Source organism: Ambystoma mexicanum, chromosome 1p, assembly GCF_040938575.1.
Source record: "Ambystoma mexicanum isolate Mex_15411 chromosome 1p, UKY_AmexF1_1, whole genome shotgun sequence".
Taxonomy (NCBI): Eukaryota; Metazoa; Chordata; class Amphibia; order Caudata; family Ambystomatidae; genus Ambystoma; species Ambystoma mexicanum.
In genome coordinates, this window is record NC_090921.1 from 1196344220 (window position 1) to 1196360245 (window position 16026).

Sequence of the window (16026 nt, forward strand, 5' to 3'; positions counted from 1 at the left end):
TTGCAATCCATCTCCTGGTCTCATTTCCTAGTTGGGTGTGTCCTTATTTGGCTCATTTGGTATCGTGTTGGGAACAGGGCACCTTCACCCTAACTACAGAGAATGCCTTAACTAGCCCTACGAATACCAAGCCCACGATATGCAACCCTCACCAACCAAAAACCCCCACACCAAAAACCCAGCCTCCTTACATAACCACTCTATCACCTGCCAAAAGAGCTCTCCCTCAAAAGCACCCCCGCGACCGATGGCAACCCACCCACACTTCAACTACCCCTTACACTGCAACAGAGCCAAGTCCATAACCACTGCCCATCTCCTTATTCCAAAACAAACCCCACAATTTCCCTCACCTCTACTGCATGGAATTCAAATCACCCTCCACAAAAGGCTGAAATGCTCAACCATGGTACAGGACCACTACACCTTGCGCTGATTAGCCCCAGCTCACTACATGACAGATTCCAGTCATCAAATCAACCATCATCACAGCCCGGAATGCTCACCTACGGTACAGGACCACTACTCCATGCGCTGACTGGCCCCAGCTCACTAAATCACAGATTCCTGCCATCAGATCTGTGCTTAGCCACACTGTCCCACACCAACCTATGACCACACACCACAACACATACACTACCACTCCACTCAGCCTACCCTTGCGCTGAGCCCTCCTTAACACCAGATCCAATTCTGCCCATCCCCACAAAATACTGGACCCCATCACCATTAACGACCTAGACCTCCTAGCCCTCATTGAGACTTGGCATTCTGCCTCAGCAGGGCCAACCCTCTCCATTGCCATCCCTGCTGGTTATGCCATCATCCGATGTGACAGGGCTGAAAAGAAATGCAATGGAGTAGCTCTAATCTACAAAGACTGTCTCCCACTACACACCTCCTCCACAACCCTGATTCCCCACTGTGAATTCATGTCTGCAAAACTCAGATGCTTGCATAACAATACAATCAACATACATTTTATATACCGACCACCCGGCCCATTGCCTACTTCGAAGATTACCTTACCCAACTCATCTCTGCCAACCTCAAACCTTCCACTCAATTAATACTACTTGGCGACTTCAACTTGGGTTTTAATGATGCCAATGACACAAACACAATGACCATAGCCCCCTCCTTAGCAGCCTTTTGATGCACCCAACTCATCACAGAACCCACACATGTTCACGGCCGCACTCTAGACTGATTGCTAGACCACAACTGCAACATCACTATCTCATCTAACCTCCCATGTCCCTGGTCGGGCCACCAAACTATTACCTTTTCCATCCCAGCCATTAGCAACCTAGCTAAACCCATCCCGGTCAATAACATACCCATGGCCTGCTGCGCACTCAACTTGATGAGATCTAACATTATTCCTCTCATCAGCACACCTCGCCCTGCCACACTAAACCCCACAGCCTTAGTTGACCACTACAACACCCACCTTCGCAACGCTGTCAACATCCTTGCTCTTCCCAAAGCCTAGAAGCCCACAACTCCTAGTTCACCCCAGAACTACGTGCCACGAGGGCAGTCAAACGCATTGCAGTGTAACGGTTTTATAACACAGGACACTCCAGCCAGGGACTTCTTCCATTGACAATGAATGTGGCGCACAATGAAAAGGCTTTTTATTTTTATTTCAACCCTGGGTTCTTTATTTGAGTAGGCCCCCAACCCGCCTCACACCCACCTTAACAAACACCCCATGTCACAATGGACCAGGAATCAGGCCGGTGTGTAACAATATAATATTTATTAATTTTATGGTTCAATGAAAAATCAGAGCAAAATCAAAAATTGGGCAGCAACCACCAATGTGGTGGCAAAACAAATACACAGATTCTCACAATACAGTTACTTCAAATTCCCCACAATGTACATGAATCTTAAATGGCAAGACAAGAAAACGATTTCCAGCATGTGATGGTGCAAAGGTTAAGCACTCCCCCATGCAACATTTACCCCCAAACCTCTGCTAACGTAATTCTTTTTGGATCTATCCCTACCCTTTCCTCTTTCCGCACGTCTCTTAAGTCTCTCCTTCTCCATTCCCTTCCATGATCTCCCTCCCCCTTCTCTTCCTCCCCTTCTCCCACCCTTCTCTCTTCCCTCCTCATGCCTCTCTCTCCATTCCCCCCTTCTCCCCCCCTCCCTTTCCTCCTCCTCCCACCTCCCTCACCTCCCTCTTTCACATAGATCTACTCCACTTCTCTCCCCTTCCCTCCATCTAATTGCTCTACATACTGTTTTGTTGACTGATTCATGTTAGTAATGCTTCTATTGTTACTGTTATTATTACGTTAATTGTATCCTGTTGTTGTTATACGTGCAGCGCTTTGGTCTAAAGCGCTATATAAGCCTAATAAATACAAATACAAAATGTAAAGCAGTGGCAAGGGGCCAGGGTAAAGAGGGAAAAGTGTTGATTGTAAATTCAGCTACCACCCCAAGATGGGAGGCCAAAGAAGAAAAGGAAAACTCGTTTTTTGATCAAAACAGCATAGGATTTTACTTGTTACTCGCACGGTTGCTCACAACTGTGGTGGGATTTCTAGGACAGAAATTCTTGTTGCTACACTTGAGAGATCAGGAAGCTTACATACTAATAGCAGGGCCCCAAGGCAACTTGAACACAGGAAAAAAATCGATTTGGGAATGAAATCAAATGCAAAAAGAAAACACGCGCGCACAAATGGGAATTTTGTTTCACACGGGATTGATGCTGACAGCAGCAAAGTAAAAGGGCTTAGCTGTCAAAATCAGAAATCGGTTTCAAGGAGGAAAAATAGAGGCATATGCAGGGAATGATTCTTGAGGAAGGGGTTACTCTTTATAGGATGACAGTTTGGGTTTTTCTATGTGATGAATGCAAATCGCAATTGGTAGGAAAGCACAATACAGAGGTGAATTCGGTGTTTGTTAACAAAGACTATTTCTGTTGAGACTATATTTTAACGGATATTATTATTAAAGAAAGGCGCTTCACATGAGGTGGTTGATCTCAAATGGCAACCAGCTCACTGTGAATCTCTTTATTGGGGAATTAATTCATTTAATTTCAAATAATGCTAAGGATTTATACAGTCTATGGAAAGACTAATCAAAGAAATGCACTAACCTACACAGGCTAATACAGATTTGTCTATGGAGAGGTGAACAGATAATACTGGCAATTTGGGATTTGAATGGGATTACAATGGGGTGCAATGGTCAAAAGAGTGGGATATGCAATTTGGGGACTTTGACTTTGGGGTTCAGGACAGACAGCGCGGCCTTTCTACAGCTGGTCACTCTGGATGGCTGGGCCAAGGGGTCTGGTCACTGGGACAGCTGGGCCAAGGGTTCTGATCACTGGGCTCTCCTGGATGGGATTCTGGACAGCTAGGTAAGGTATGGTCACTGTGGACAGCTGGATGGGATGCTGGACAGCTAGGCAAGGGATATGGTCACTGGACTCTCTTGAATGGGATCAGCTGCCCCCCTCCTTTCTCCCTGGATTCTGGTGAAGGTGCCTGGATCTGGATAGATGGATGGGTCTCTGCTTTCCTGGATCTTGAAGTCTGCATTTCTGTGGATTGTCTCTTGTGTTTCCCTGTCTTCCCCTTATACAGCTAAAATGACATCATCGGTTTACAATCTGCGGGGGGAGAGTACTCTGGACTTACCCCTCTCCTGGGATAGGGCAGCATACCAGTGTTTCCTCCTTTCTTTGGGCCGATTGGTTCAGGGGAAATTACATCATGTGTGTGTTTGCATTCTTGACCTTCCTTTGTCCCTCAAAGCTACTTTTTACCAAAAATGAGTTATGGAGCAAAACTTAAAATGTATACTAGCCATCACCATAAGAATCAGATATGTGGATTCCATAGGTCACAGGGAATTGGACAGTCTGAACTCCAACTCTGTGCGAGGTTGCATCGCCTTTTGCCACAATTTCGCCATTTATAATATTAAACATTGTGCCAATAACTACACATATTCTCAATAACATTTTGCATCTTCCTACATAGTTTCAGATTTGTCCCATTTATAATTCACCACGAAAAGCATATTTCATGGCCATTTCAGTTCACCAAGTGCTAGAAACATGTACTTGGTCTCTTTTGCTACTCCTAAAAATTCCATGAAAAACTGGCAGAAATATAAAATTACTGCTTATTCAGTGTGCTGGTAAAATTGTCTTAATGTACAAATGTTCTTTAATGTCAACGGGTTGGATTTATCACATGTGTGGGTGGTGCTACAACCCCCACAGAAAGCTGTCCCTGCCAGGCTTGGCTTGCAATAAAGGACTTTTATAATGTCCTTTGAAGTTTTTACAGTTCTGCCTCCAGAGGGGATGCTGGAGGAAACCCCACCTCTCGGTCATGCACCAGCCCAACTGGCTTCCTTTGTTCATTCTTCCAGGGCTGCCAGCTAGTTTAGCGGGCCATGAATCCTCACACTTTTGGTCCTTTCATGTGTTCTGGTGGGCTGATCCACTTCTGGATGCAACTTTTCCCAATGTTGGAGGCAGGGTTTTGTCATTGAATTCAGTGCATGGGCCAGAAAAAACGGCATTACTGGCTTCTGATTCCTTTTCAAGGAAACCAACTTTAATGAGTACACATATAATGTGCATTGTATGGCCAAGCCCCCACCCACATGTACAGTAATATTTCTGTGCAAGCAACAGCTGTCATTTAACATTTGACTTTACATTGTTTTCTTATCTTATTTTCTCCTTTTAAAGCACAGATTCACACGTGAGCAGGCTTTCCCTTTCAAATTGCAAATGTGGTTCTGCAGACTGCGGGATTATGTTTCAATTAAACTTTTTAGGGCTTATGCATGGACTGTGTGTTTATAAACATGAAGAGATACTGCAAAGAGTTTCTTTGAAATTGACATGGGAAAATAGACAGAGTTGCGCTATTGCTTTCCTTTGCAGTAATTTGAGTGCAATGGTTAATTTCAAAAGGAAACAAAAACCGTATTGCCTGAAAACAGAATTCTTTGCTCTTCAAGTACTTTATCAGTGAAAACAATATTGTTCTTGAGATGAATTGCCTCACTTCCTGGCAATCAGATGAAATACACACACAGGGCTGTGTTTAAATGGAGCCCGCACTTTGTGGTGTTTAAAATGAAAGAAGGAACAAATTGCAATGCCGTCTTGAATGCATGTAATTTTCTTCCGATTTATTTGAAGTAAAACAAATGCAAAAAAATGTGTGCCGAGTAGACAATTGCACAGCCATTGTTGTGGCATCGTTTAAATGCATTTTTTTGTTGTTGTAGGGGAGTTCTGCTTTGACCCTTAAATGTACCCCACAGCAGAATCCATCTGGCTCAAATCACCTACTTTCACTAACAAGAACCACCTCTCCTCACTCTCACACCAATACAAACAGCTGAACCTCACCTCGAAAGCCTCCACATGCAACATAAGAATTTCCAATGCAGCCTCAAGCTCCTGAGAAATCTTCACCATTCTCCACGAACTTCAAACACCCCTATCCCCGGACGCCATTGTCAAAGACAACAACTGGTGTAACAAGATCCAAGACATCCTCGCAGGTAAAATCACGCAGCTCCAATCCAAAATAATTACCAAACAAGCCGTTATACCCATGGAAAACCTCTAACTGGGCCCTACCCATAATGACATCACACCCTTCAAGTTCCAGCCCACCAGCAGAACTATCCTTGCCAACATAATTGCTGGCCTTAAATCCTCCCGCTGCAAGGAAGACGCTCTCTCAGCCGCCTTAGTCAAAGACTGTATTGAGCCACTACTCCCTTTGATAGCCACCATTATCAACTCGTCCTTCATAGCCTGCTTTGTCCCCCTCTCACTCAAGGAATCCTGGATCTCACCGCTCCTGAAAAAACCTACCCTCCACCCTGCCATCCACACCAAATATCGCCCTATCACCACTGCCCCTTTTCTCCTCAAAATTATAGATAGAGTAGCCTATCTACAAATACAATCCTTCCTTAAAAACCATCACATCCAAGGCAACCCGCCAGTCAGACTTCTGCCCCAAGCACAGGACAGAAACAGCCCTCCTTGACTTAAAAAATCAGCTCAACACTGCCATCGACGGGGGCGTGGCTTGATGGCTACGTGAGAGGACACTCCTTGGAGGAGCTCCCGATGATCCGATTTTGATCCTGGGAAGAAGTGATGGTTTTCGGTGGACTTTCGAGTCCACGGTGCATCCAAGGGTGCATGAAAGTAGAGGGCACATGGGGAGTGCCCTCCCCGCCAGCGAGACTGCATATCCACAGAACTAGACTTTGAAGAAGGTGGTGGTCGCGCAGTGGAAGGGCAGCACCCAAGATGGCCGCCCGTGGACAAAGGGCCATAAATGGTCCATGGAGCTGAGGAAGTCAAAGCCGGCCGGAGCGGGGGCGAGCCCAACCAGAGGGACGCGTCGCATGCGTCTCTGGCCGGTGGCAAGGACACAAGTGCGGGCCCCCACTGAGGAGGCCCTGGATCGTGGCGTGCCAGCAGAGCGAACCCGAGTTTAGCAGAGCCTTGCTGTGAAGAGGTCGCAGCGCCGGAGACACAGCTGGGAGCGTGTGCCCAACCGACGCAGCAGGATGTCCTCCAAGGTGGTGCGACCCTGGATCAAGCAGCCCACAATGGAGGCCTACGCTAGGTCGCCCCCGGGCACGGAAGGGGGCAAGAACAAAGAAGCCCCTGCGGCAGCGACGGACCCACCGGGTACTATCCAGGAGGTGCTGGCAGCAATTGCTGACTTGAAGGTGGCTTGGGAGACGAAGTTGGGCCTGGCCATGAAAGAGCTGCAGGAGGGCCTAGACCTTAAGATCGGAGCGGTCCGAGAAGATGTGAACCTGCTGTGTCAGGATGTGCGAACGATCGCGGAGCGCACTGGGGAACTGGAGAAGGAGTTGGCTCCGACCACGGAGGCGTGCAATGCACATGCTAAGGAGCTTCATGCCCTCGTGCAACGAGTGGGCAATCTGGAGGACAGGGCAGAACAGGCAGAGGGGCGCGCCAGGCGCAACAACATTTGCATAGGGGGTGTTCCGGACGGAATGGAAGGATCGAACCCCACGGAATACGTTGAAACCATGCTCTTGCAGGAATTACAGGCGTGGAGCTGACCCAGGGGTTCGCGGTTGAAAGGGCGCATAGGGCCCTGACCAGGAGACCGGCCCCAGGAACTCCCCCGCGGCTGTTGATCGCGAAGATCTTGAACTATCGTGACCGCGAAAAGACCCTCGTATTTTTCCGGAAAGGAGGTACGATAGAAAGGGGGTCAGCGAAAATAACGGCGTATCCGGACTATACGCTGCTCGTACAGCAGAGTCGAATGAACTTTGGAACGGTGACAAGGAGGCTTAGAGAAGCAGGCCATCGCTACATGTTGCTCTACCCCGCTAGGTTAAAGGTGTTTTATAAGAATAGATCCCTCTTCTTTGAGACGCCGACCGAAGCGATGGAGTGGCTGGATATGCAGGGTCGACCTCAGGAATCGGATGCCCAGACAGAAGCGGCTGGAGATAAGTAGCACGCTGCAGAGGCACCCGTGAGGCCATAGTTGTGACATTGGGACTGGAATATAGTACGATATTCTGCTTGTGGGGAGGAAGTCATGGTATCTGCCAGCGTGTCCTGTTGAATGCACTTCTCCTAAATAGATGACTGGGAGCTCCTGGGGAGCACCCTCTGTACCCAATAGTAGTACACTTAGTTACAGGTCCAGACGTGGGTAGGCCTGAGATCCAGGGATGGAGCTGGGCTATTGTTGGGGGTTGGCGGGGAGGTGGGAGGGGGGGAGTTATGTGCAGTGGTGTGAAGTTGGGGGGGAGGGGGTGTTGTTTGTGAATAGAAGGGAGAGAGCCAGGAAACAAACTAGCACGGGGAGCATTATGGGAAGGGATGGGATGGGGATAGTCCGACCAGATGGCATCGGGTAATCTCAGAATTGTGACCTGGAATGTACGGGGCCTTAACAGCTACCTGAAACATAATAAAGTGATGCTGTATTTAAAGAGGATGCGTGTAGACATAACCCTGCTGCAGGAGACCCACCTTACTAGGGAGAGGCTGGAGGTGGTCCGGAGAAAATGGAAGGGCAATGTTGTGGGGGCGGCGTACTCAGCGTACGCTAGAGGGGTCATTACTTGGGTGGCGCCTCATGTGCCGTTTCGGGTGCTTGATTCTAAGGTGGACCCGGAGGGTAGAATGGTGGTAGTGTTGGGTCTCCTGGAAAACAGGGAAGTGCATATAATAAATTTGTACGCCCCCAATAACGACACAGCGGCTTACTTTAGGACCCTCTACGGTAGGGGGGGGGGGGGGCTTTAACTGTACCGTGAATCCCAGAATGGACAGGTCCAAGGACAGGGTAGGGAAAACGGCACCGGCGGCCAAAGCGCTGTGTACCATACTGAAAGACCTAGGCCTAGAGGATGCGTGGAGAAGGCTGCATCCCACAGATTACTTTAGGACCCTCTGCGGTCGTGTGGGGGGGGACTTTAACTGTACCGTGAATCCCAGAATGGACAGGTCCAAGGACAGGGTAGGGAAAACGGCACCGGCGGCCAAAGCGCCGTGTACCTTACTGAAAGACCTAGGCCTAGAGGATGCATGGAGAAGGCTGCATCCCACGGATAGGCAGTATTCACACTTCGCAGCGCCACATGACCTGCACACAAGGTTGGAATAAATGTTTGTGACAGCCGAGATAGTGAGAGACATAGAGGGAGCGGAATACAAGGCCCGAGTACTATCTGACCACTCGCCCTTGGTGGTGGACTGGAGACACCAGCCCCCGAGACCGCGATCCCTACATGGAGACTCAGGACCGAGGCTCTGCAGGACAAGGGGTTTCGGGAGGGCCTGATGGATACCATCGAAGAATACTTTGATATAAATATGGGAAGCGTCAGCTCTGTGGGCACACTGTGGGAAGCGTTTAAGGTGGTGGTGCGCGGAGTAGCCATTTCCCAAGCTAAGGGGCTACAGGGGGGTATCGAAAGGGAACTCCAAGAGGCGGAAAGGGAGCTAGAGGATCTCACGCGTTGCGAGAGCACCGCTCATGATAACACAACCAAAGTAAAGGAGCTACAGTTGTCCTGCAGCGCACTCTGGGATAGGCTATGCAGGCTCAATTACAGGAAATACACGGAGAGGATACACGCAGGGGGCGACAAGCCGGGCAGACTGCTGGCCTGGCTGTATAAGAGTGAGACCCCCCGCTCTGTGATCAGTAAGATCAAGGATGAGAGAGATTGCATATGCAACACTCAGAAAGAGGTAAATGAGGAGTTCCTTAAGTTTTACAGACACTTGTATGACGACACAGGGGAAGATATGTGTCAAGACATACTGGACACATTGGAGGACATTGAACTGCCCACACTGGATGACCTAGAAAGCGCGGAGTTAGACGCACCCGTCACCTCAGATGAGCTGGAGGTAGTGATTCAGAATTTGCCCACTTGCAAGACCCCTGGTTCAGATGGGCTGCCTAGTGAGTTATACAAAACATACAAGCAAGAGCTGTTTCAGCCACTGCTTGCTACTTTCAATGAGGCCTATGAGCAGGGGGAACACCCATTGTCCCTCCGCGAGGCTGTGATCATCCCACTCTTGAAATCAGGCAAGCCGGCCGTGGAGTGCGGGTCCTACAGACCGTTGTCCATGCTTAACCAGGACAGCAAAATACTTACGGCTGTGCTGGCCAATAGACTGAAGAAGGTGATTGGGAAACTGATACACCCAGATCTGACGGGATATGTTCCAGGCAGGAACATCACCGATAACCACAGGAGGCTACACCATATCATTGACCAAACTGGGGAGGACACGGGCGAGTTGGCTATAGTGTCATTAGACGCGGTCAAGGCCTTCGACTCGGTACGATGGCCCTGGCTGAAGGCGGTCCTGAAGGGGTACGGAATGGGACCTGGATACCTCAGATGGGTCCAGTTGTTTTACAGCACCCCAATGGCGAGAGTCAAAACAGGGTCCACAATCTCAGATACCTGGCAACTTTGCAGGGGGACCATACAGGGATGCCCCTGGTCACCCATGCTATATATACTGGAATTAGAGCCGCTGGCAATATGCTTGCGACAACAGTATGGGGAGGTGGGCATAAGCACTTTCAGTGGAGGGCACCTGATATCACTATATGTGGATGATATGCTCCTTTATTTGCGTTATCCAGAAGAAAACCTGCAGTATGTGCTGGAGGTAATAGAACCGTACGCCACCCTTTCGGGCATATCGGTGAACCCTAGAAAGTCTAGTCTGTTTCCTTTGGGCAGATACAGGAATGTCCCGGTACAGAGGCTGCCTGTCCTGCCAATACCATGGCAGCCCGTGACATTTAGGTATTTGGGAATAAATATTTACCACAAGGTCGAGGCAGAACACAAGCAAAACACGGAAAAGGCAATAGAGGGGATCAAGAACAGCATGGTATTTTGGTCTTGATTGCCCCTGACCATGATGGGGAGGGCGGCCTTGCTCAAGATGGTGGTGCTGCCTAGACTCTTGCACTTTTTCGTGAATGTCCCGTTTTTGATACCTAGGAGCCTATTCGCGAAACTTCACAGCGTATGTAGGGGTTTTGTGTGGGGCAGCTCTAGGAATAGGGTTGCTCTGTGGAAGCTCCAGAACCCATGTGACAGGGGGGGGATAGGCCTGGCTAATTTTGAACTCTATTACCTGGCGGGACAGCTGCAGTATGTGGCCAGGTGGCTTTCGGCTGAAGACTCAGCGGAAGCTAGGCTTCTGCGGAGAAACTCAGCCCCATACTTTCCGATGGAAGTGGTGTGGTTGCACAGAGACAAACTGGTGGGCAGGGGGTGGCTACTGAGGCTGGGAGATCTGGCACAGGACATGGAAGATTGGGGGGGATTCAGAGCCGTACTCCCAGCAGGCCCCTTTGGCGGCGCTGTGCGGGAGCGACTCTCAACTACTTGAATCGGTCCGTAGATACTGGGAGCAGGTAGGCCTGGCCACCCTTGGGGACATATGGCAGGAAGGGGAGGCGTTGGACTTTCAGAGGTTGCAGGAAGAGACGGGGGTACATGGTGGCCAATATATAACCTACACTAGGCTTGTGAAAAAGACTAGAGAAAGATGGCCCGAGACAGTGCTAGCGGAAGACCCTGACGCCTCCCTGGAAACTATGTATGATGTATCGGAGGGCGGGCACGAAATATCGAGGATATACAAGCTCCTGCGAGTAAGGGCAGGGAAGGAGTTGCTTCAATTGAGACAAGATTGTGAGGAAGAGGTGGGAGGACCCATGACAGACGGGCAATGGGAATGGGCTCAGAGGTACCATAAAAAGGTGTCCCGGAACGCGAGATTCCAACAGCTTCAATTGTACGTTACCCACAGGGCTTATTTAACTCCTGGGAAGATTGCAAGGTTTGGGGGACCAACTCGCAGCAATGCCCCAGGTGTGGGGAGGTGAATGCGGGACTGCTACACATGTTTTGGGCTTGCCGGAAGTGCACAGATTTTGGGACGAGGTTAAGACGAAACTGGCTGGTGGGGGGGTGGTGCTGGATGTGGAATCGGCCTGGTCATGCATGCTCAGGCTTTTTCCTAGACCCCGGCATTCAAAGCACATAAGCAAGATGAAGGACCTGGCTTCTGTTTTGGCCAAGCGCAGGATTGCCATGGGCTGGAAGGCGGCCCACAGACCCAGGGTGGAGCTATGGTGGGCGGACCTTTTGAGGTGGGCAGAAGCTGAATCTGTAGTCTGGTTTGAAGCGGTCACTAGGGGGGCGAGGAGGAGGTAGGGCCCTTGCTGGCCTGGCGGCAATTGGTGGCCTCTATGGCAAACTCTCATCAGGGTAACAACGGTACAGAGGACCCGGATGATGACTGCCTAAGTACTGTGCTACCCAGTGATGCTCCTGTAAGTGATATGTGAGAATCGGCTCTAGTTTAAGGGGGCGGGGGATTTGGGGAGTTCTCATGAAAATGTGTTGGACTATGATGCTTTCTATGCTTTGAAACAGTTGTAGTGTGTTTGTTTGACTTCAAAATAAAATAAAAATATTTTTAAAAAACTGCCAACGACAAGCGATCCTTATACTTGCTCCTCCTCCTCAACCTTTCAGCGGCATTCGATCTTGTGGATCACAAGGGCCTTTGCCAAGCACTCTCATCTGCTGCGCACTGTACCCCAGATGCCACCAACTGAATTGCTTTCTTCCTGTCCAACAGATCTTCTAGAGTATTTGCGGGCAAGGCCATTGCCTCTCCAACACCTAACTCTTGTGGGGTACCCCAAGGCTTGTGTGTCTCACCCACCTTGTACAACGTTTACACCAAGCCACTGTTTGACCATCTTGTACCTATCTCGTACACTAACTAGACTGACAATACCCATATTCTCATTCCTGACTCCGGTGACCACTTGAAAAACAGCCTGAGAATCAATGCAATTAACAAAACTATCCAAGCCCGGATGGCAGAACACAGTCTCAGCCTCAACGATGAAAAGACTGAGCTCCCACTCATTGGGCCCTCTGCCCATCTGATTGCATGTCCTTCATCATTGATGACCACAAGATTACTGTAGCACCCTCTGTTAAGACTTTGGGGGTCGACCTTGACTCATCGCTTACCATGTCTTGCCACGTCAACCATATCGCCTCAACCTCAGGCTATGTGATTAAAATAATTAATGCCAGCAAACCCGTCCTCACCACCACAAACTGTCTGGAAGTTGCAGCGGCACTAATATGCTCAAAACTGGACTACTGCAAATCCATGCTCTGCAGCATCTGAGAAAAAAACCTCTGCAAAATTTAAACCACCCAGAACAATGCCCTCAGAGCCAACCTGAACATTGGAAAACCAGACCACATATCAGAGGCCAGGAGATCCGCCCACTGGCTTCTAGCAAAGGATAGAATCACCTTAAAAATCCTATCCCTCACCCACCGGTGCCTCTTGAACAACGCCCCAGGCTACCTGGGAACCAATCCTAGAAAACACACCTCAGTAAGACCCACCAGGGAGGTCTACAGTCACCACCTCATCAGCCCAAGGCTCAATCATGCCAAAGCTGGGGGCACCAGCTTCCCAGTCCAAGTGCCATTGCTCTGGAACAAGCTACCCCCGCACCTGCAGGCAGAACACTCTTACAATATTTTCAGAAAGGAACTCAAAACACTGTTTTTCAAATGACTTTCCTCACCTCTATTCGTTCCCACTGATTTATGTCTCCTCATCTGTGACTAGTGCCTAGATGCCCATGGGCTGTGAGTGCTGCTATAAATGTATAAATAAATAAATACATACATGTGTTCTGTTATAGATACTCCTGCATCTTGCATATGATAATAAAATGTTGGGGATGTTAAAAACTGGAATTCCGCAATCTCGAATTTCAGTAGAAATGAGAAACAGTAAGAGGGATTGTAAAAGTATATTTTGCATGAATACCACCTGATAGTAAATGATTGGCCTAAGCACATTTGCATTGTAATATAAAATGCATTGAATTAACCTAAAACAGGTTGACTATGCCGCCATTTTGAGTTATCCGACCATTTTGATCACCTCTTGCTTTCTGTCCCATGTTTAGAATTGTATTTTTGGCTCCAGCAGAGCAAAAGGAACTTTGTACTGTTTCCATGATGTCAACGTAGATAAGAATGTTGAAGCTGCTAAAGTGGATTGTTTGTCCTACACTGAGAAACCTTGGAGTTAAACAAAAGCCGTACTAATCAGTAATTTAAATACTATCTGTTCCAACCGTGCCTTCTCCGTTCAAACAGCAAAGTAAAATAACAAATAGTTGAACATGCCTTTCTGCAGAAATCTTTGTTTTCGCTCCTTGAAACTAGGCTGACTTTAAACTCAAGAACATATGATAGACAAATATAAGCGAGCAAAATAAGGAATGTTACCTTTGTGTCTTATGTTTGGAAAACATGTGAAATGTTTAAAGGAAAACAACAAACTATTCAAAGATGTTTAAGCATGACTTAGTTATGTGGATAGGCAATGAACCCTAGGTAAATGTATTACACAAAGAGGGGCTGGACGATGTGTCCAGGATTGTGGAAAATCTGTATAAATACTTGTGTTTTTGAAATGTCCAGCACTCTCATCTCACGGTGTCTGCTTGCACATATTGCAGGGTGTTGAGAGCCAGACAGCTGCCTGTTAATAAATGTACATTATACTTTGACCTCCTGACTGGCGTATTCCTATGATGTGGTATTAAACCTCGATATTCTTTAATCTTTCAGGATGCTTAACCATCAGTAAAATGTGTATTATTATTTTGTTTTTGTTTGTTTCTGCATTAAATGGAATACAGTGTGTAACCACCTTTTGTTCCTTGATTACTCTGGACTTTTTGAGGGATATAAAGGATGGGTAAATGTTGGCTTTGTTTGTGGAAGGTGCATAGTAGTATTGGTAGAGGCCTTTCCTTTTGTTTCAGGAGGTGTCACTTGGGTTATGGCTGTTTCAAAATCTGGAGATGCCTAATGCATGTTCGTATTGGGTCAATTACTTAACTGACCAACTAACTTCCTGAGAAAAGATGAGATTTTTGGTCTTCAAGTAGCATCACTGACTGATACAGGTGTGTGCAACAATCAGAATGGAGAAATAACATTATTTATGGTTAAATTATTACACATATATCACAGATTCACACATTCAAATGTTCTTTACTGCTCCATTTGTGGACATACAGGGTTTTGTATACCTTTCAATGAGTATCCAGAACTAATAATAAATGAGATGCTCTTTGAAATGTTCAGAAATGTGAAACATTCCCATGCATTTTTTGGAAACAGGTGCAGGAGGCTACCCATTTCCATGACAGTGGCATTTCTTACCTGGTTGCATAATTCCTTAAGATGACAGCTGCAGGTTTGAGCTGCTTCAATTACACTTTTATCCTCCAAATATGGATAGAAATGCTTATATTTGTTACTTACATTTCAGAATGAAGTGACCTTTAAAGTCCTATTATTGTGATATGTGTTCCCAGCACCCATGTAAGTGCTGGGAGCCTGTCATGCATTGTTGCCAGGAGCATGCTCCCGACACTAACGTATGCAAGGAGGTTGGCCAGAACTTATTTTGCTCTGCTACACATCCATCACAAAATGGTACTGTGGCCCTTGTGAATGAATGTGCTCAAGTAAAAATGTGTATCTTCTGTGCTTTTGTTTCTTTCACCACTTTATGAAATCTGCTTTTTGGGGTGGTGAGAGATGAGATGTTCCTATGTGTGTAAAAAGTTACTGTTTTCATTTGAAATTATCTCTATTCATGGAAAAGTTCAAATGTCAATTATTACGTAAATAGCATTCTTAAAATAATGACATACGAATGTTCATTTAAGCATACACATCATCTATTAATGCATCACATTTAAAGTGGAGTATGTGTTTATAGACAAAATGTACTTCGGAATGTATGTTTAAAAGACTTTTGGTGCATATTTGAGTGGGTCTTTGAGCTCTAGAAAAGACTTGGGAATGTCATTTAACCGGTTTCTTTTATTTAAAGTGTGCAGTGTCAGCTTTACGTTATAGAAATTGTGACGATAGCATAATTGGTTAATGTTGGAGCACATGTCATCACTAAATCCGTGAACGACCCACTACTTGTCAAAAGATGCGCAAATAATGACAGCAGGTGAGCAGTTAAATGGAGTAGTGTTTCTTAACAATTGTCTCCCAAGTCATTAACATTTGAAGTCTATCAAGAGTAAGAGTAAAATAAAAATGTACGCTGCTACTGCATTGTTTATTTTTACAGGTAAGTACTGTATTCTTTTGACATGCTTGATTACATTTTAAAAAAAATGGTTTATTATTAGACATTTCGCTGCCTTCTCTCCCCATTTCCCGCCACTGTCCTCCCACCCACCCAGGCCAGCGAATAGTCGCTCCAACAGGAACAAGGAAGAATTCCAACAACATAGATCTCTTGCCACCTAAGGCCCTGGGGAAGCGGGTCATGCTTTCTCCTCTCTCCCTTCTCTGCCCTCA